The sequence below is a fragment of the Malus sylvestris genome, chromosome 1, assembly GCF_916048215.2.
Source record: "Malus sylvestris chromosome 1, drMalSylv7.2, whole genome shotgun sequence".
Taxonomy (NCBI): Eukaryota; Viridiplantae; Streptophyta; class Magnoliopsida; order Rosales; family Rosaceae; genus Malus; species Malus sylvestris.
In genome coordinates this window covers 795048-816863 of record NC_062260.1, presented here as the reverse complement: position 1 = coordinate 816863, position 21816 = coordinate 795048, and the positions used below count along the sequence as shown (strand labels likewise).

Sequence of the window (21816 nt, the reverse complement as noted above, 5' to 3'; positions counted from 1 at the left end):
TGAAGTTTGTGCATCATCCTCTCTCTATAAATAACCATTTTAGCACACTCATTTCACCCAACACATTCACCTACCACTACATACACTCATTTCACCTAATACATCCACTCATTACAACCACCCAACACATTTATCTACCACTACATCCACTCATTACAACCACCCAACACATTTATCTACCACTACATCCACTCATTTCACCCAACACATCCACTCATTACAACAACCCAACACATTTACCTACCACTACATCCACTCATTTCAACCACCCAACACATTCACCTACCACTACATCCACTCATTACCACCACCCACTACATCCTCTTCCTAGCCTATAAATACATTCATCCACCCTTCATCAAGGGGGAGAGATATCAATCCAAACACATCCATTCATCTTCACATCCATTCCTCCATACAAACAAACCTTCAAACACTTACCAACACCTTGTGCCGTAGAAAAGGAAGGGAAGGAAAGTGCTTGGATGTGCTTGTTGTCCAACTTGGATCGTTGGAGCGTTTAGGTGTTTTCTTTCTTTTGTTTCCAATGTTTAAATTCATTTTCTGTTGTTTTGTTGTGAATATGAGTGGCTAAACCCCTCTTGGCTAGGGGTGATTTCAAAGCCATGATTATGTGTGTAATATGATTTGATAAATTCCAGTTATGAACTCTTGAATCGTAAATGCAGTTGGCTTAACTATTTGATTGATAACTTATTTGTATTTGTTAATTAAGGGTCGACACTTAATTGGCATGCATAAATCCGTTGCTAGAATATAAGGAAGTTTCACATAATCGTTACAAACTTATATTCACATGTAGTGAAGGTCACTTATAAACGATCGCGGTAAGTTCAATTCCTAGCATGAGTGACATGATGCCATAGTTGCAAGTGCTTTGTCAATGCTTATGATTTTCATTAAACGTAATGATCTTTGATTGTATCTCTATTATGATGTCATGTAGGGAACTTTAGAAGAATGTTTTGGGTTGTCGAATGATGTCATCCAATCCAATAAAACAAGGAAAATCTGAGAGTTAATTAGTGATGTCATGATTAATTTCGAGCATTGTCATTCATAATTCAATGAAGTAGTAACTGGAAATCGAGTTATTTGCATACATGTCATGTATGGAGAAAAAACCTCTAGCTATCCCATCCATCATCTTATTTCTCAAATTTGTTTTACAATCTGTCTAGTTTTTCATACTTGTTTGTTAGTTTCAACTTCGTCCAAAACTCAATCCCCTCTTTACTTTAGTGTGTCTAATTATTTATAATATGTTTTAATTCGTGTTTTTAAATGTTTTGATTCAAGTAAAAGTTAATTTTCATCCAAAGTCATTCCTAGTATCTAGTTTAAGTTTATTTAGTTGTTTTAAGTTGTTCTGAGTATTTTAAGTTTGCTTTAAGTCTTGTGAGTCTTGTTAAGTATTTTTAAGTTTAGTTTTATGTTTTTGAGTCAGTTTAGAGGTTATTAGCAAGCCCTCCTAATCCCCGGTCCAGAACGATCCCTACTTATACTTGTACTACAATTGTCAAAAGATGGTTAAATTTGTGTGTTAAGATAATTTTCGCATCAAAATTTTGGCGCCGTTGCCGGGGATTAGCAACTTTGCTAATCCCTTGTTATTTCTTTTTGTTTATTTTCGTGTCTTTTGTTTTTAGTTACTGACTTTGTTTCTGTTTGTTTGTTTGTTTTTTTTTTTATTTTATTTTTTATTTTTGTTTTACTTTTGATATTTGATTTAGTTTTGTTTCCTTGATTTTAGATACTAGAGAAGTAAGACATGGATTTTTCTACCATTCAAGCTCAATTGGCAGAACTTACTTCTCAATTGTCACAATATGCCGAAAGGACCACAGTGCAAAGTGTCCCTACATGTGGTGTGTCATATGGGCAAGGATATCCAATTCAGCAATATTCTCAATTCGCTGTGAATGAAGATGATTGGGGTTATCAAGGCCATAGCCAATCATGGGACAACATGTTTTCCAACGCTTACAATTTGGATTGGAGAGATTATTTAGATTACATAGAACCTCAACAATTCCAACAAGATGGATATTGGCAACAAGAAAAGGAGTTCCATTCAAGACCTATGCAGCCATCACAACCTCATATACAATATGCTCAATCAAACTCAGGTTCATCAATAGATTATGATCGAATTTTTGATGAAATAAATTCTTTGGTGCAGGGCTCACAAAATCAAACCAAGGAGGCTCAACAAGATGGATATTGGCAGCAATCTGATGAGTTTTATTTAACACCTATGCAGCCACCACAACTTCCCCTACAACAATTCCAATCAAATTCAAGTATGTCCACGGATAGTGATCAAATTTTTCAATTACTAACCTCTTTGGTGCAGGGGCAGCAAAATCAAAATGAAACTATGCTCAATCAAGCTAAGGAGATGAGCGAATTGAAAAATCAACTTGGAGAGATTATGGAGTTCACGGCACAAATTCAAGAGCAAAGTGAACTCTCCAACTCAACTATTGAAAATTTGAAGGAAGATTTTGAAATCCATGATGCTATCACTTTGGGAAGTGCTATGGAGGTTGGAGGTGAACCCAAAACATCCAAACATAGCCTAGAAGTGGATGAGGAGCTGCTGATTGAGGAGGAGGAAGAAGACATACACACGGAAAGGGTAGAACAACCCTTGCCGCAGCCCCTTAAGCCCTCTAAACCACCCACCACAAGTAAGGACGTCCCAATTTCATTTCATTCTAATGTTATTCCTCTGAACGTCCCTTTTCCTCGTAGGTTTTTGATTCCCAAGAAAGAAGAGAGTGAAAAAGACATCGTGGAAGCCTTCCCAAAGGTGCAAAATGATATTCCAATTCTTGGTGCAACAAATCAAGTTCCAGATTGTGTTGAAATGTTCAAAGGACTTTGTACACCAAGAAGAATGATTCAAGAGAAAGTAGTGGCTGGAGAAGATGTAAAATGCATCAAAGAGGATGTGCTTGAGACAACCATTCCTAAAGAAGTTGAATTTTATGACACGGGACAAGTCCCAACCATCACATTCAATCTGGCCAAGTCCAATATCCTTGAAACTTTCAAAAAGTGGCACCCACACTAGAATTTACACCATTGCCAGATCACTTCAAATATCACCTTCCATTCGAAGATCACTTCCATGGAACCTAGGGGAATGTGACGGGAGGTATCGTCCGGCTGCATGACGTTAAAGAAAGCGCTTCTTGGGAGACCCATGTATTCAAAAAAGGAAGATCTATGAATCGATCTACAATCAGTTTTGCGTTTCTAAAAACCTTCCATTTTCTGCATTTCTATTTTGCCATGATTGTCATTTTTTATTTTTGTTGTTTATTTAATTATTTTTGGGTGTAGGTTTATTTTTGAAACATTGACAGATATGCAAGATATTCTTACATTCATTTTCATGAAAAAAAAGGAACATTAAGCAGGAAATTACAAGAGGGAGCCTTCACAAAGGTTGCTTAGGAGAAATCTCAGTAGTCGGCGGAGCCTCAGCAGTCGGCGGAGCCCCAGAAGAAGGAGGCAGCGGAGGTTGATCATTTGGAGCTTCAGTACGCGGTGCAGCCCCAGAAGACGAAGGCAAATGCTGTTGGAACAAACCCACAAACCTCCGATGATCAAGTAAAATCTGACCATCAGATTCCTGCATCTGATCAATTTTCCTCTTCATGTTTGTGGCATAGTTGTGTGCGAGCTTGTGCAATTGTTTATTCTCATGCTTGAGCCCTCTAATCTCCTGTTTGAGACTCATCACTTCAGCCGACAATGATTCAACTTGACGGGTTCGAGCAAATAGGCGTTGGGCCATATTGGACACAGAACCCGCACACTGCACACTAAGAGCCAGAGACTCCTTAACAGCCAACTCATCAGACCGTCTGGAAAGTAGTCTATTATCTTTAGGAGTGACAAAGTTCCGGGCCACCACCACAGCGGTCATGTCATTCTTCATCACCGAATCCCCAACGGTAAGAGGACCAGTACGGGATATGAAGGATGGGCGCCATATGTTGTCTGGAGAAGGCGGGACTGCCTCTTCACCAAGGTTCAAGTCAAAATAATGGTCGGAGGGGCCAGACATTTTCACAGGTGTTAAAGAAAGAAGAGGCCGGACAAGTCAAGATCGTAAAAGTGCAAGAAGAGAGTTTTTACAGGCAGAAATTCAAGTGTGCTTTGAACATCCTGCGTACCTCTATAAAAATCAGCACTCGATGGGATTTCAGAGATCAAAGAGGTGAGCTCAGAAATCGAAAAGGCCAACTAAAAAAAAATCAAGGAGGTGCTAGCTTTCTCAAAAGCTGAGCTTGCTCAGAAACCACGGCCAATCTTCTTTTCCAGATTTGTCTGCACTTGTCACATGCAACTCGACGGGATTTCAGAGATCGAAGAGGCAATTCCAGATATCGGAGAGGCATCTGCTTTTGCAGACGTGTCAACATCTGTCACATGTAGAGTAAGCTTTGCGAAAATCACGGGCAGTTTGTCAAAGCGCCGATTCCAACCATCTGCTTTTGCAGACGTGTCAACATCTGTCACATGCAGAGTAGGCTTTGCGAATATCACGGGCAGTTTGTCGAAGCGCCGATTCCAACCATCTGCTTTTCCCAACGTGTCAACATCTGTCACTTGTAGAGTTAGCTTTACGAAAATTACGGGCAATCTATCGAAGTAGAAAGCACGTGAAGTTTACTATTAAATCATCCAACGGTTGCTGATAAAAGTGAAAGAATAGTAACAGTTATTAATTCCTATAAATGTCATCCTTCACCCTCAATTGCAAGGCAGACATACATAACCCCCATTCTTCTCAGAAAATGCCTTTCCAACACACCCTCTCGAGTCACTCAGTGTTCCTAATTCCTTGGGGTACCTCTGCAAACAACTCATCCAAAGCAAAAGTATTTCATATCATGAAGGTTGAAAGCAAGAGTATCTCATATCATGCTTTCTCCATGTCCTTCTCCTTGTCTTTGTTTTAGGACAAGGAGAAAGAGAGCAATCAGCCAGCACTTGGTATCAATCTTTCGATCTGGAATTGACTGCCTGGAACCCCTTCCTGATTGCTTACCTAGCCTTGCTCTCGAGTACTCATCTTCATCATCTTATGCTTCCTCTTCGTCTACCACATCTGCCTGGGGAACAGATAAGGGAAGTGAAAATGATACCTCGAAGCATGTGGAGACAATTTACCAATTCATCCTCAGCTAGGGACAAGGAGAAAGAAAGCAAGAGTTGGGCACTTGGAAAGATTGAAGAAAGAAACAGACCAACACCTTTACCTCGTGCCTACCTGCTATGCAGAAGAAACAAGCAGAGAAGAATGCAGACTGCACAATCAAATCAGGGAACTCTCATATTCCTCGCTCAGAATTCCAAACCAGTTCAAGATCAACGCTGTGGAAAGTCAACAAGATCATCTATCTCCAAAACCAGATTTGCGTTCTTAAACTCTACTCTATCTGGTTTTTACTTTGCTATACTTGTCATGTTTATTCGTTGTTTGATTGTTTGCTTGTTTTTGTGTGAGTTTATGCTTAAAACATTGAGGACAATGTTTGATTTAAGTGTAGGGGGTAACTATTGTTTTGCATGAAATTCGTAGGAGTTTATCACCCATTACTTCTAGTGTTGTTCCTTGCTGTTTTTTTTAAGTGTTTTTAAGCTGTTTTGGAGTGTTTTAGTGTGTTTTGACATAAAAATCCGAAAATCTCATAAAAATTTGAAAAATTGTTTTGAAAAACCCAAAAAGAGTTGTTTTTGTGTGTTTATTTGTGTCTTAGGGTACCTTCCAACACAATGATGAGGATTTGGTTTTTAATTACATGACTGTTAAAGAGAGTTATACACATGGATAAAAATTTGATTTACTCTTTGGTGTATGCTTGGTTGTGGTTATAATTTATGAATTCACATGAAATCATAAAGGAAAAATCAGTTTTTGTAACATGCTTGAAGGAAGGAACTCAAATGAACACTACAACCTTGTGAGACTTGAGCCTAAACGTTTATTTGGAGAGTGAATAATCTGTGCATCATTGTTTCCTAAAGTCGTTGCATGATCTCATTATTCTTTGCTTGGTTGCTACTTAGAAGGCGTTTCATCATTTAGTTCCAAATGCTAGAACTCATTCCTATTTCATTCCAAGCATGCTTTTGATTTGCATAACACATAATCAAGATGAAGTTGTGTAGTGACCACCAAAGCCAAATTGTCGTGCCCCTATTTCATTATGTGTTTAAGTTTAACCCCGTTGAGCCTTGTTAAGCCTATGTTCTTTGTTAATCCACACTATCCTTACCAAGCCTAGTTTTAGGACCATCCATACCCTTGTTCTTGAAGCATAGTAAAACATGACTTAAAATGAACTCCTTTTTGATCAATGCATTGCAGAAAGCAAGTGTGGGGGAAGTGATTCTTGTGTGTGTGTGTGTGCCAAAGTCCTTAATAAGGCACGTGTAGAAAAGAAAAAAAAAAGAGCGAAAAGAAAAAAAGTTTGTTAAAAAAGGGTCCAAAACATTGAATTCGGCCCTAATTGTTGCATGAATCTTCCCTTTGTATTTAAAAGTTGATTCTGCATTCTAAAGTGAATTCCAAGTGTCTATTTCATTGCTTTTTTTAAGAATGTTTGTTATCCCTATCATTTCTTTGTTAGCCATACCCCCAAGCCCTGTTACAACCCTTGACTTCAATCTTAAGTGTTATGTGTTTCAATTTGTGGAGTTCGAAATTGGTATGAGCATATGGTGTCACTGGTTCTCGCATCTAAGTAGTAGCATTCCATTCATGAGATCATATCTAAACATGCTTAATAACTCCAGAAAATTGCTTCCTTTGTTATAACATATGTGAGTCCTAGTCTTTCGTGTTAACATTAATCTTCTCACATATACTAGTGCAGGGTGTGTAGTCAGAAAATGTGTGTGAAAATAGATAGTATCTTGTAAGAAATTGAGCAAATTCTCTAAGGCATGTTACTACATTCAAAACATTATTTTAATTGGTTAATTGTGAACTAGTAAGTGGTGACTGTGATTAAATATGTGCTCAAGTGTAAAGATGTCCAAAATCTGTGGGAATGATGATTTTTAACATGTCATGTTTCATTAAAAATCCCTGAGGCAAATGTTGGAAGGTCAAGGTTGTGTTTTGTTTGTTTCGTTTGTTTCGTTTGTTTTGCTCGAGGACTAGCAAAAGCTAAGTGTGGGGGAATTTGATAGGAGCATATTTATGCGACTAAGTTAGCTTGTTCTTATTCATTTATGTTGTTATTTCTTAGTTAATTATGTATTTTAAGCTATTTTCGTGTGTTTGTAGGTCCAAAGGGTTAATGTGGCAAAGAAGTGCATTTTGGAGCATTTTGGAGCATTTTTGGGCATGGAATGGATAGCTTATGCTTGGAGCAAAAGGAATGGACGAAAATTGAAGTTTGTGCATCATCCTCTCCCTATAAATAACCATTTTAGCACACTCATTTCACCCAACACATTCACCTACCAATACATACACTCATTTCACCTAATACATCCACTCATTACAACCACCCAACACATTTATCTACCACTACATCCACTCATTTCACCCAACACATTCACCTACCACTACATACACTCATTTCACCTAATACATCCACTCATTACAACCACCCAACACATTTATCTACCACTACATCCACTCATTTCACCCAACACATCCACTCATTACAACAACCCAACACATTCACCTACCACTACATCCACTCATTTCAACCACCCAACACATCCACTCATTACCACCACCCACTACATCCTCTTCCTAGCCTATAAATACATTCATCCACCCTTCATAAAGGGGGAGAGATATCAATCCAAACACATCCATTCCTCCATACAAACAAACCTTCAAACATTTACCAACACCTTGTGCCGTAGAAAAGGAAGGGAAGGAAAGTGCTTGGACGTGCTTGCTGTCCAACTTGGATCGTTGGAGTATTTAGGTGTTTTCTTTCTTTTGTTTCCAATGTTTAAATTCATTTTCTTTTGTTTTGTTGTGAATATGAGTGGCTAAACCCCTCTTGGCTAGGGGTGATTTCAAAGCCATGATTATGTGTGTAATATGATTTGATAAATTCCAGTTATGAACTCTTGAATCGTAAATGCAGTTGGCTTAACTATTTGATTGATAACTTATTTGTATTTGTTAATTAAGGGTCGACACTTAATTGGCATTCATAAATCTGTTGCTAGAATATAAGGAAGTTTCACATAATCGTTACAAACTTATATTCACATGTAGTGAAGGTCACTTATAAACGATCGCGTTAAGTTCAATTCCTAGCATGAGTGACATGATGCCATAGTTGCAAGTGCTTTGTCAATGCTTATGATTTTCATTAAACGTAATGATCTTTGATTGTATCTCTATTATGATGTCATGTAGGGAACTTTAGAAGAATGTTTTGGGTTGTCGAATGATGTCATCCAATCCAATAAAACAAGGAAAATCTGAGAGTTAATTAGTGATGTCACGATTAATTTGGAGCATTGTCATTCATAATTCAATGAAGTAGTAACTGGAAATCGAGTTATTTGCATACATGTCATGTGTGGAGAAAAAGCCTCTAGCTATCCCATCCATCATCTTATTTCTCAAATTTGTTTTACAATCTGTCTAGTTTTTCATACTTGTTTGTTTGTTTCAACTTCGTCCAAAACTCAACCCCCCCTTTACTTTAATGTGTCTAATTATTTATAATATGTTTTAATTCGTGTTTTTAAATGTTTTGATTCAAGTAAAAGTTAATTTTCGTCCAAAGTCATTCCTAGTATCTAGTTTTATTTAGTTGTTTTAAATTGTTCTGAGTATTTTAAGTTTGCTTTAAGTCTTGTGAGTCTTGTTAAGTATTTTTAAGTTTAGTTTTATGTTTTTGAGTCAGTTTAGAGGTTATTAGCAAGCCCTCCTAATCCCCGGTCCAGAACGATCCCTACTTATACTTGTACTACAATTGTCAAAAAAGGGTTAAATTTGTGTGTTAAGATAATTTTCGCATCACAATGCATGCAATGAGAACCCAAATTCTGAAAACAAAAACGAAACAGAAACATCACCAAGTCTTTTCTTTAAGTCTAAAGTTTTATGATCGGATTAAACTCGCATGGCATTATTCAAATTGGTAAAAACCAAGAAATTAAACCAGAGACAAAGAAACGCAATCGCATTCAAAACATTGATTGACCGGAAGACGACAATTGAGTCGCATTTTCTTGAGGTTTGTTGTTTATAGTCGTCTTCTTGTCGGCTTTGTCGGCTTTGGCTTCCTCCATACTTTGTTGCTTTCTTACTTAAAACCCTAGAACATAAGTTCAAGTTCAATTGAAACACATGAACTGTTGTTTTTTTTTTTTTTGTTGCAAAACCTAATTTAATCACCGCTCATATATAAACAATAATATAGAATTTAGGGTTTCGTTTTGCTTACCTAATGAGATTCCATCAAGCTTCCTCATCGGCAAAGCTGAAGTTTCATGATTTTTTTTATTAGGGTTCAAAGTCTGAATCCAAGTCTTGATCGAAATGGGAATGGAAGAACCAATTTCAGTTAAAGTTTCTTCCTTTTTTAAGAAGAAGACAATTGCAAAGAGGAGAAAAGGTTTTTTTTATTTTTTTATTTTTTAAATACAAGGCCAAGTCTAATTTTATTTTAAAAAAATTATAACCCCCAGCCAATCCCCTTCTTTCCCATCCCAATACCCGATCTCAATTCACCCAATTCATCAAACCCTAAATTCTCCCAACCCCATATTTCAATTTTACCCCAATCTCATACTTCAATTTGTTTCAAAATTCTCCACACCACCACAATTTTTTCAAAATTCAAGTCTTTTAGTATTCTAATCTCAATTTGGTCTTCATTGCTTGTTTGATTGTTTGTTTTACAAAGTATTATGGTATTATGGTATATATATATATATATATATATATATATATATATATATATATATATATATGGCAGAGGATAAAGTGACAAATATTTTTACAAATACTTTTACACTCTTTTTAAGCCTTTTGATTACATGACATCCAATGGTTCTTATTTATTCATTAAATGACATGGATGCTTATGTGGATTTTAACTAATATCAAAGATAAAATAAAACTGAAAAAAAAACGTAAAATCTGGAAAATTAAAACTAAAACCGCAGCTGAAACTTAAGAAACACTCGAGGGCAGTTGTTGTAACGAGCCTAGCCTTCGCTTCAAGGTCCACAACAAATTTCAGTTAAGTTTTCAGCCGCCTCAGAACCCCCTAGGCTGCGCCTCAACCACCTAGGCGTGCCTGACAACCCTAGGCAACTTTTTCGCTGATTCCTATAAAACAGAGGTGGCAAGCCACCGGCCTAGCCTTAGGGGCTGCCTAGGCGTGCCTCAAGGCGAGTATTTTAAAACAGTGTTCCTATCTCATGATGTTAAAGAGAGGGATCTTTATAGATCAAGGGTACAACAATGGGAGGTATCTTAATTAAGGAACCCATTACTGTAAAAAAGCATGAGGATAGCAAGCACGGCAACAGGAGCTACCTCAATTAAGGCGTGAGGATCGCAGGCACAGCAACAAGAGGTACCTCAATTTTTTAACTCAGTATTGTAAAAATACATGAGTATACCGCCTTTTAGTGTGTAAACAAAATTTAATATCCTATCCAATTATGGTGCTATCCTCATGTTTTTTTTTTTTTTACAGTATTGAGAAAATAACCCAATGTCCCTCTTTTAGATGGCCCAATGTCCCCCTTTAGTGAGAATGAAAAAGTCCATATAACCAATGTCCCACCTAATCTCCATATTTGTCTCTCCAAATACACTGTCAGTCAAGGCCTTGAAGGAAAATATTTGAAATAACTAAGTTCATTAAGCAAGATAATGCATGCATTTAAGGATTAAATGGCAGAAGCATGCTTGTATGCACTTTAAAACAAAACTTAAACCATGAAATTCAAATTCTAGTAGTTGTGGTGAACCAATATTTCAACTCTAATCACAAAAGAGTTAAGAAACTTTATACATTTGGAGTTCCTCTTTGCATGAGTAAAGGCTAATCACCCATGAGAGAACTTTCATTTCTCTCCTTGAGTTAGGATTCCATGGCCTTCATCTTCACTTTGTAACTCCTTGGCTTCTTGCATTTTGATGCTTGAATGATTCTCCAAAAGTCTCCAAAGTTAGAGACCTTTAAGTTTTGATACCAAGGATGGTGAAGGAAGAAGATAAGTGACCATGGAAGAGCAAATTGCTAGCAAAGCTCTCCCATGGTGGCCAGTCTCATGAAGAAAATGAGAGAGAAGTCTTTTCTCTCTTTAGCCTCTAGAAGCCCTAATGAGGTGTGAGGTTATAAAGTCACTTATAAAGCTCCTTATGTTTGAGTAGCATAAGTTGTAATAAGACCAAACCTCACTATTCCCTCACTATGGCCGGCCATGCTATGTTTAATGGGTTAATTGCTCATTTTGTTTTAGTTGTCATACAACTTAAACTTAATGGGCCTTGTGCACCAAAACCATTTTGGATCATGAAACCCGAAACTAACTTAGGGCCTAAAACGAACCTTTCATCTTTGATTAATTAACTTTTAATTAATCCTTGCCATATGCAATTAAACTATTTAAATGCCCTTAATCATCTTCGTTATTTCTTTCAATCGTTACCTTACACAGTGTGCGATCCATTAGATTCCTTTTAGCGAGGCAGTAGGCAATTAAAACTCTTTATAATCAATTGGGAATTGAAACTTACTTTCAATTTTCCCTTTAGTGATTATACATCTGCAGGGCTTCCACAAGCCATGAGTGAGATCTAGCAGTATGTCATGGCTACCCAAGATAATCAAAAGAAGATGGAGAACCTATTCAGTTTAGGATTACAAATGCAATACGGCCTTTCTCTAATATAGTACCCTTGATCACATTGTTTGATTTCATAGTTTATTCATTTTTATTCTCCAATGTGATTTGGAATGACTTTCTAAATCTTATTCATACTCTGGCCAGAGATTCTTAATCATATCATAGAGTTCTTCATCAACGGTTTGAAGGTTAGAGATCCTTTGTTGTGCATTCACCTGCCTCTATGATAATTGGCTCCCCAACTATGTTGTGGACACCCTCTGAAGGAGTACCTTTAACATCGTCAAACATCAAGGACCTAACCACAAGACAACTATGATGCCTCAGGTCAAATGACTACTTTGCATTATCCCAACTATGAGTTATCATGTAATATGAGTATAACATGAGTATGAGAAATTATCGTTGATCACGTTCAGTAGACTCATTCTCTATTGAGCACCTACATACTTGTCTTGATGTTAATCAAACCAATGAATCGAGATCAGTCACTCTCCTTCTGAGAAGACATAGCACATACTGATCTTAAAGGATTGTTAATGCTCAATTGACGATCCTATGATCATGAACGTTTAGGACATGGGTACAAATGATAATGGTCCCATGAATCTAACTTATTTATATCGTATTCTCCTAATTACATATTCCTTGGACTGTGAATAACATTTATATGAGATGGCTTTAAATAATAATCTTTGCTTTATATTAAACAAGTTTAGTTTAACATGTGAAATGTTCGTATAGTATCATCATATGATAGGGTTTAAGGCACATTTCCAACAATCTCTCACTTGCACTAGAGCCAATCAGCTGTGACATCAGTGATAATACCTCTTATGAATTCATTTAAAAAATAAAAAATAGCTAAGTAGTAGGCCTAGACAATGGAATCTATATGTTATCCACAAAAGCAACCTCGTGATTAACGGCTTCACCATTATACATGATTCTTATTATGTGGTTCAGTCTCTTATTTGTGTTTGGATCTTGATGAGACCTTGATTCCCTGCTTGAGCTATCGCCCCATTAGTGTCATAGTGGGGTGCATTAAATGAACTTTCCCATCCCAACAACATTGTTGTAAGCTTCTATATGGCTATAATTTTGCATTCGTGATAGAACACACTACAGTCTTTTCTTTTAGTGTTTCCATCCAGTTATCTCTTTAGTCTTAATAAAGAGATATCCATTCATAATCTAATATGCTTATGCTTCCATTCATTACTCTAACTTTCCCATTCTTAAGGAACCTATGCTTTAGTATTTCTTAAATACTTAAGGACCTACTTGACAGTTGCCATGGCTTTGATCTTGGGCTTGTATTGATCTTGGTGCAACTCATATCAATGGTTTTTTTACTATATGACATACATAAATCACCTTTCTGATTATGCATAAATGACTCTATTTATGCATTATGTTTCTTTGGGCGTCAAAGGGCATATTCCCTTTAAGAAGAGCAACTTCCTAGACTCACTAGAATTGTCCTTCTATTTGAAATTTATCATTTGAGAAACTTAGTAGCATCTTTTGTCTATCCATAGGGATTGAGATAATCCCATTATATCTTGACATATATCATTATAGATTTCCATCCCAAGCATATAGACCACATCTCCCATATACATCATATCATCATAAAATGCTTAAAGTCATAGCTTTATCAAAGAATAATTTTTTTTCATTTCCAAAATTGGATTTTTCACAAATGGTCCCTAAAATTGACCCTCACCATCAAGATGGTCCCCAAAATTAAAAATCAATCAATGTAGTCCCTGAAAATAGGTGTCGCAAATCAATGTGGTCCTTCCGTCACAATTCTGTCAAAAATTTCGTTAAGTGCTGATGTGGCACATAAATGGGCCCCACAAGATTTACGGGTTTTTATCACAAATGGTCCGTGAAATTGACCCACACCATCAATATGGTCCTGTAAAAAAAAATTGTTCTGTGCTGATGTGGGTTTAATAATTAATTTAAAAAGTTGTCTAAATACCTTTTGCACAATGGACTGTTTTTTTTTCTTATAGTAGGGCCTACTCCGGAGAGAGTTCTCTTCCATAAATTCTCAAAGGCACAAGGCTTAACCAAGGCCTAAGAAGGGGGTCTGGAAATAGTTTTCAACCAATAATAGACGCACCTCGGTCATAACCCCATTATCTCAAGGCAGACCTTGTCGTTCTTTGCATCACCAGACCACCAAGGAAGCGCCAAACAAGTTCTCCAAGATTAAGGTTGTGAGGATGTTGATTGCCTAAATGTTAACAGTGATGTCCCATAAGTCATTGCCAATGGGCCAAGCTTTCACCAAAGGTGATCTTGATCCAAGTTCAATTCAGTGAAGGGTGTCGAAGTGTGTATAGATAGGTGTATTGAGATTTTCTTTTAGAGAATAGAGAGTGAATGAGGTATAAAAATGTGGACAGGGATCGGATTGGATTATAGGACAGGGTTCTTGGGTTGACAATTTAAATTATTAAGCCTATTTGTATTTTTTTTAATTTAATTAGACTTGTGTGACCCATTTATGTGTCACATCATCACATAATAGGATTTTTGACATAATGGTGATGCAAGGACTACATTGATTTGAGACACTTACTTGAGGGACCATTTTGAAGTCCTGGGTCAATTTTGGGGACCATTTTGATGTCGCGGGTCAATTTCAAGGACTAGTTTAAAGTCATGGGTCAATTTCATGGACCGTTTGTGAGAAAAAAATGACTTATGGGGATCCTTTATATGCCACATCATCATTTAAAAGATTTTTTAACATAGTTATGACGGAAGGACCAGATTGATATGCAACACCTATTTTCTGGGACTACATTGATTAATTTTCAATTTCAGGAACCATCTTGATAGTGAGGGTCAATTTCAGGAACCATTTGTGATAAAAACCCTCCAAAATTTAATATACGGTTTATATCACAAATGGTCCCTAAAATTGACCAACACCATCAAGATAGTCCTTGAAATTAAAAATCGATCAATGTAGTCCCTGAAAATAGGTGTAAACACAAAAATTCTGTATTGAATGAAACAAGAACACATGTACAAAGTAGATTTGTATTGATTTGAATTTGTAGGTTACAATCTCTGTTTACAACTTTCCCCTGATTCAGTCTTCAAATTTGATGTAGATATGTAGGTTGTTGATCCATGGGTCATGATGACTTAATATCGGACGAATGATTGAATGATTGCTTCAAGTTTCAAGCTTGAGACAATGCTTGGATAGTTTTTACCTCTAGGTGTGGCAAAGATGATATTGTTATGGGATTTCGTTGATCTTGAAATGAACGTTGTTACAAGTTTTGAGCTTGCAACAAAGTCTTGAAGGACTTGGCACAAGGGCTTGTTGATTCGTCAAGGAAGCGCTTCTGCTTTCGTCGAAAGAAAGCTTCAGCTTTGGTTGTATGTTCTTTGAAGAGAGCTTTGAAAGTGTATTAGTCTTCAAAGATTTGGCAAAGGTTCTTCTGAATGTAGAATTTTTCGACCCCTTTGTGTGCCTTGGGTTCTTATATATATAGACTTCCAAAGCCATGCCTTTGGATGGTTTTGGCCTTGATTTGTGTCTTGATTTTTCCATGGGAGAATTTAGGCATGTTTTGTGTCTTAATTTCAGCCACCTTCCTCACAATGGCCGAAATTTATAGGTCTTGTTGCCTATTTTGTGAGCAATCTTCAATTCTTGCTTGTTTTGTGAACATGCTTTGGTTTTCTTTCCGGTTTTGAGAGATTTTGGACACCATGCTGATTTTAAGGAAGGATTTCCCCCTTTAGCTGAATTTTGGGGAAGTTTTACACTTCCTTTGCTTGATTTGTGCCACATGTCATTGATGACTTGTCCATTTGTGATGAGTTATATGCCACGTGGAGCTTTGTAATGCATCATTTGTGCAATGAGATTTCCATGTCTACAAATGCCCCCACTTCAAGGCGCATTGTAGGTATGTGTTTGTCATATGTAGGAAATGTGTTGTGAAGTCCTGCAATGTGAATGTTCTAACTCAAGGGTCGTTGAGTGTCACATCCCAGACCGGTTCCGCCGTAGCACGATATTGTCCGCTTTGGGCCACGCCCTCACTGTTTTGTTTCAGGGAACTCACAAGCAACTTCCCAGGGGGGCATCCATCCTGGGATTCCTCTAGCCCAAACTCTCTTAACTTTGGAGTTCCGATGGAATCCGAAACGAGTGAGTTCCCAAAAGGCCTCATGTTATATGGAGGTGGGCATGTACATATAAGGCACATCACCCCCCCTCCGTTTGTCGTTGTGGGATATTACAATCCACCCCTCTTAGGGGCCCGACGTCCTCATCGGCACATTTGCACCACACAGTAGAGTGGCTCAATAAATAAAAGGAAATTGACACATGTTGGAAAAATAAACTCCTCTTATTAAAATAACTCATGATTCTTAAACAAATCAAGAATTCTTTACATTGAGACTTGATCTTGAATTAGATTGCTTCTTCAAGGGCCGTAGAGGCGTATTTCTTGAATGAAACATTTCTTTAAAGGCCATAGAGGCTTGATGTTGAGTGAAATGAGAATTGTCTTCAAAGGCCGTAGAGGCTTGATCTTGAATGAAAATGAAACTTGTCTTCAAGAGCTGTAGAGGCTTGATCTTGAAAGAAACTGAAACTTTTCTTCAAGGGCAGTAGAGGATTGATCTTGAAAGAAATGAAATTCTTCTTTAAGGGCTGTAGAGGCTTCATCTTGAAAGAAATGAAATTTTAAAATGGATAAAATGGCACATACTTATTGTGCTTATTTGATTTTCCATAATCTTTGACAAAATACATTTGGTGTATTTTGAGAGTTGGATTTTTTTATTTTTTTTTTCCTTGTGGTTGTGGGAAAAATGTTTTTCCTTCCTTAGGTAGGAACCTCCTACAAATTCGGCAATTAGGGTGATATCCTTCAAAGTGTTGGAAAGCTTTGATGATGAAAACTTTGATGCTTGTCCTTCAAGGTTTTGAAAAACTTTGATGCTTGTCCTTGGGTAAGTAGGATTTTCATTTTTTTTTTCCTTTCCCCTTTCTTTTCCACTGCAAGGAGGAAGTGTATTTTCCTTTCCCCTTTTGATTTCCATGGCAATGAGGGGTATTTTTCCCTTTCCCTTTTGATTTCCAAGGCAAGGAGGGGTTTTTCCTTTGATGTTTTGGAAATTTTGAAGCCCTTTCCTTACTTTTTTTTTCTTTGCTGATATTTGGTGCAAAAACCACATGCTTTTGTTTTGGGAAACTTTGAAGATTTGTCCTTAGTTTGGGAAACATGTTATCTGACTTGCACACCAAGTTTGAGGTCGATTTCTCTTCTGGAAAATTTTGTAAAAATATGGAAACGTAGCTTTATCTCTTATCTTGTCAGGCATATATCATACAGCACTAGGAAAAATCGTGAAAGCTTTCAACTTGTCATTTTCCCACAGCTGCGCAGTTCTGACGGGAAAACAACTTTTGCGGGAATAACTTTAAAAACTGAAACGTTTGGCTTTAGGGAAAATTATGAAATTTGGATACAACAATCATCTGCCTCTTAGCTTCCTTCTCCAATTTGCTTTGCATCAAAACTCCTCCGGAAAGTTGAATTATCACCAAAAAAGTCCTGCTTGTGCAGAATGGCTAAAACTTGTCATTTTTTGCTTGGAATTTGCTTCCTTCTTTTGGTTGGAATGTGCTTCCTTGTTTTAATTTTTTCTTTTGCTATTTGGGTATGTATTTCTCTTATAGCATTAGGAAGCAATTGACCCCTATTTATAGGACCATTGGGTGTGTGTATTTTTCACAATTCACATCCTTGCCGTGCACATCCATTGTGCTTGCTGTTGTGCCCTTTTTGCTGGTGATGTCGTGGGTTTTACTGCTTGGAGCTTCTTGTAGTTCGTCACTTTTTACCTTGTGGTGCAGTGCAAAAGATTGTAGCGAGGTTACGCTATGTAGTGCCTTTTGGTCACAGTTTTCCCTCGATGGTGACGTTGCCGTGTATTGCAAGAAACTGTTTGTGTAATCTCTGCGGGGTTGCCTAGTGCAATTTTGTAGCATTTTGGTTTTCTTTGCTACTGTAGCGTTCTTTGAAGGACTGTCTTGTAGCTGCCCTCTTTGCCATGCTGCTCAAGCTTTGTGGCTGATTTCTTTTCGTCATTTTCTTCATTGTCTAAGTTTATCTTACATTGCAGGTCCCAAGCCCGGATAAACGAGGAGGGGGAGGGCGTCAGGTAGTCGACAGCTGGCACTCCTAAGTTATGTCGAATCCTTATGAAAATGAATCTAGAATGAAATCGCGCTAAAGTTAAGGCGTCACCCATAAGTGGTGTGCTGTGTGGCCCGAGTATAGTGATAAATAAGCAAGGGTCGTTGTATAAGCAAGGGGGTCATAGAAACTTCTTTTTGAATGACTCCACTCAAAGTTGTTTGGAAACATATGCTCCTATCAACTTTACACAGGACACACAAAAGAAGTACTCTTATCCTATTAGATAGGGGGGGTGAAGAAGCTAGGACAGAAGGGTAGAGTTCAAAAGAGTAGAATACGTTTAGGAACGTGGAATATAGGAACCTTAACGGAAAAATTTATGGAAGTAGTGCAAGTTATGGTGTGGAGAAGGATAAGTATTATGTGCCTACAAGAAACTAAGTGGGTTGGTCTTAAGGCAAAGGATCTAGAAAACTCAAGTTTTAAACTTTGGAATTGGGGCACAAATAGAACGAGGAACGGTGTTGGCATCATCGTGGACAAGACCTTGACATAAGATGTTGTAGATGTCAAAAGGGTAGGAGATAGAATTATGGCAATCAAGATTGAATAGGACAAGAACTCATCAATGTGATTAGTGTGTACGCACCTCAAGTAGGGTTGGATACAAGTTTGAAGGAGAAATTTTGGGAAGATCTTGGAGACTTGGTGCAACGAATTGCTCAGACGGAGAAGGTATTTATAGGAGGAGATTTAAATAGACACATGGGCAAGGAGATAGGCAACTATGGAGGTTTTCATGGTGGCCATGGTTTTGGGGAGAGAAACGAGGATGGGGAAGCCATCTTGGATTTTGCAATGGCATATGATCTCTTCTTAGGCAACACCTTCTTTAAGAAGAAAGAAGAACATGTGATCGATAACCTACAAGAATGGGTCGGCAAAAACACAAATAGATTTTCTTCTAATGAGGAAAGGGGATCGTATAACTTGTAAGGATTGCAAAGTTATACCGGGAGAGAGCTTGGCTAATCAACATCGCTTGTTGGTGATGGATGTATATATCAAAAGAGAGAGAAAAAAGAACAAGACCTAGAAGTGCCCAAGGACTAGATGGTGGAATATAAAAGGAGAAAAACAAGCCATTTTCAAAGAGAAAGTAATCATCCAATGCGTGTGGGATAGAGAGGGGCAAGCTAGCCAAAGGTGGGATTCCATGGCTAGTTGTATCCGAAAAGTAGCAAAGAGGTATTAGGAGAGTCCAAGGGCTTTGCTCCACACGAAAAGGAATCTTGGTGGTGGAATGAGGAGGTAGAAACAAAGGTGAAGGCTAAGAAGGAATGTTGTAAAGTCCTATACAAGGATAGGACTAATGAAAATGGTGAAAGGTATAGAATAACGAAGTAGGAGGCGAAGAAAGCTATGAGAGAAGCTAAGCTAGCGGCTTATGACAATATGTATAAGCGACTAGATACCAAAGAACGAGAGTTGGATATCTATAAACTAGCTAGAGCAAGGGAAAAGAAGACAAGAGACCTAAACCAAGTGAGGTGCATCAAGGATGAGGATGGAAAAGTTCTTGCTACAGAGAACGTGGTCAAGGACAAATGGAGAGGTTATTTTCATAATCTTTTCAATGAAAGACATGAAAGGAGTACTTCTTTGGGGGAGTTGAGTAACTCAGAAGAGTGTAGAAACTACTCATTTTACCACCGAATTAGGAAGGAAGAAGTGGTTGTAGCTTTGAAAAAGATGAAGCATAGAAAAGCAGTGGGCCCATATGATATACCAATCGAAGTGTGGAAAGTCTTGGGAGAGACGGGTATAGCATGGCTCATAAAACTTTTCAATAGGATTTTGAAAACGAAAAAGACGCCAAATGAATTGTGAAAGAGCACTTTGGTGCCTATCTACAAGAATAAGGGCAACGTACAAAATTGCATGAACTATAGGTGTATTAAGCTAATGAGTCATACAATGAATCTCTGGGAGAGAGTCATTGAGCATAGATTGAGGTAAGAGACACAGGTTTCAGACAACCAATTCAGGTTCATGCCAGGGCACTCAACCATGGAGGTAATCTATCTCTTATGAAGATTAATGGAAAGATATAAAGATAGGAAAAAGGATTTACACATGGTCTTTATAGATTAGGAAAAAGCGTATGATAGGGTCCCAAGAGACATTCTTTGGAGGATTTTAGAGAAGAAAGGAGTACGAGTAGCATACATCCAAGTTATAAAAGGATATGTATGATGGAGCAAAGACTGCCGTAAGAACTCATGAAGGACAAACCGAAAGCTTCCCCATAACTGTTGGGTTACATCAAAGCTCATCCTTAAGTCCTCACCTTTTTGCATTGGTAATGAATGAGTTAACGAGACATATTCAAGATGATATTCTTTGGTGTATGCTTTTCGCAGACAATATAGTGTTGATAGATGAAACTCATGAAGGGGTAAATGCGCAGCTTAACCTTGGGAGAAAAGTGTTGGAATCTAAAGGTCTTCGCCTAAACCGATCAAAGACATAATATATGGAGTGCAAGTTCAGTGCAAATGGAGGCCAAAATGAGTTAAGGGTGAGGATCGGCAATCAAGAAGTACCAAAGTGCAACCCCTTTTGCTACCTACGATCTATCTTGCAAAAGAACGGAGAATTAGAAGGAGACATCAACCATAGAATACAAGCTGGATGGATGAAGTGGAATAGTGCATCAGGCGTGTTGTGTGACCACCGTATGCCACTGAAACTCAAGGGAAAATTTTATAGGACAGCAATAAGGCCGGCGATGATGTATGGCACGGAATGGTGGATGGTGAAGCATCAGCATCAACACGTACATAAAATGGGTGTAGCGGAGATGAGGATGCTTTGTTGGATGTGTGGGCACACAAGAAAGGATAAGATTAGGAATGAGGATATCCGAGGTAAAGTAAGAGTATCCGAAATTGAAGGAAATATGAGAGAAAATCGGTTACGATGGTTTGGACATGCGCAAAGAAGGCCTACTGACGCTCCGATTTGAAGATGTGACTATGGGACAAAGGTCCAGGGCCGAAGGGGTAGAGGAAAACCTAGGAAAACTTTGGAAGAGACTCTAAGAAAAGACTTAGAATACTTAGATCTAACAAAGGACATGACACAGAACCGAGCAAGGGGTCGAAAAATTCTACACTCAGAAGAACCTTTGCCAAATCTTTGAAGACTAATACGCTGCCAAAGCTCTCTTCAAAGAACATACAACCAAAGACGAAGCACTCCCTTGAAGAATCAACAAGCACTTGTGCCAATTACTTCAAGACTTTGTTGCAAGCTCAAAACTTGTAACGATGTTTATTTCAAGATTAAGTCTCCAAGACCCTTGAATCTATGAAATCCCATGTCAACATCATCTTTGCCGCACCTAAAGGTGAAGACTATCTAAGCATTGTTTGAAGCTCGAAACTTGAAGCAATCATTCAATCGTTCGTCCGAGATCAAGTCATCATGACCCTTGGATTAACAACCTACGCATCTACATCAAATTTGAAGATTGAATCAAAGGAAAATTGTAACTTACAAATTCAAATCAATATAAATATACTTAGTACACGTGTTCTCATTTCATTTACTATGGAATTTTCGTGTTTACAAATTTGGCACGCCCAGTGGGACCTCTCTGCCTCTCATCTCTGTCTTTAAATGCACAAGAAACACACGTGGCATTAAGAAA

General features: G+C 37.8%; 1 long non-coding RNA gene across 1 annotated transcript; it reads left to right on the top strand.

The window, feature by feature from the left end:
• Positions 1–244: 244 nt before the first annotated feature.
• On the top strand, positions 245–8154 carry LOC126619285 (uncharacterized). Its single transcript, XR_007622017.1, has 2 exons — positions 245–524; positions 7995–8154. It is a non-coding gene; the product is annotated as an uncharacterized LOC126619285 (long non-coding RNA).
• Positions 8155–21816: the final 13662 nt, after the last annotated feature.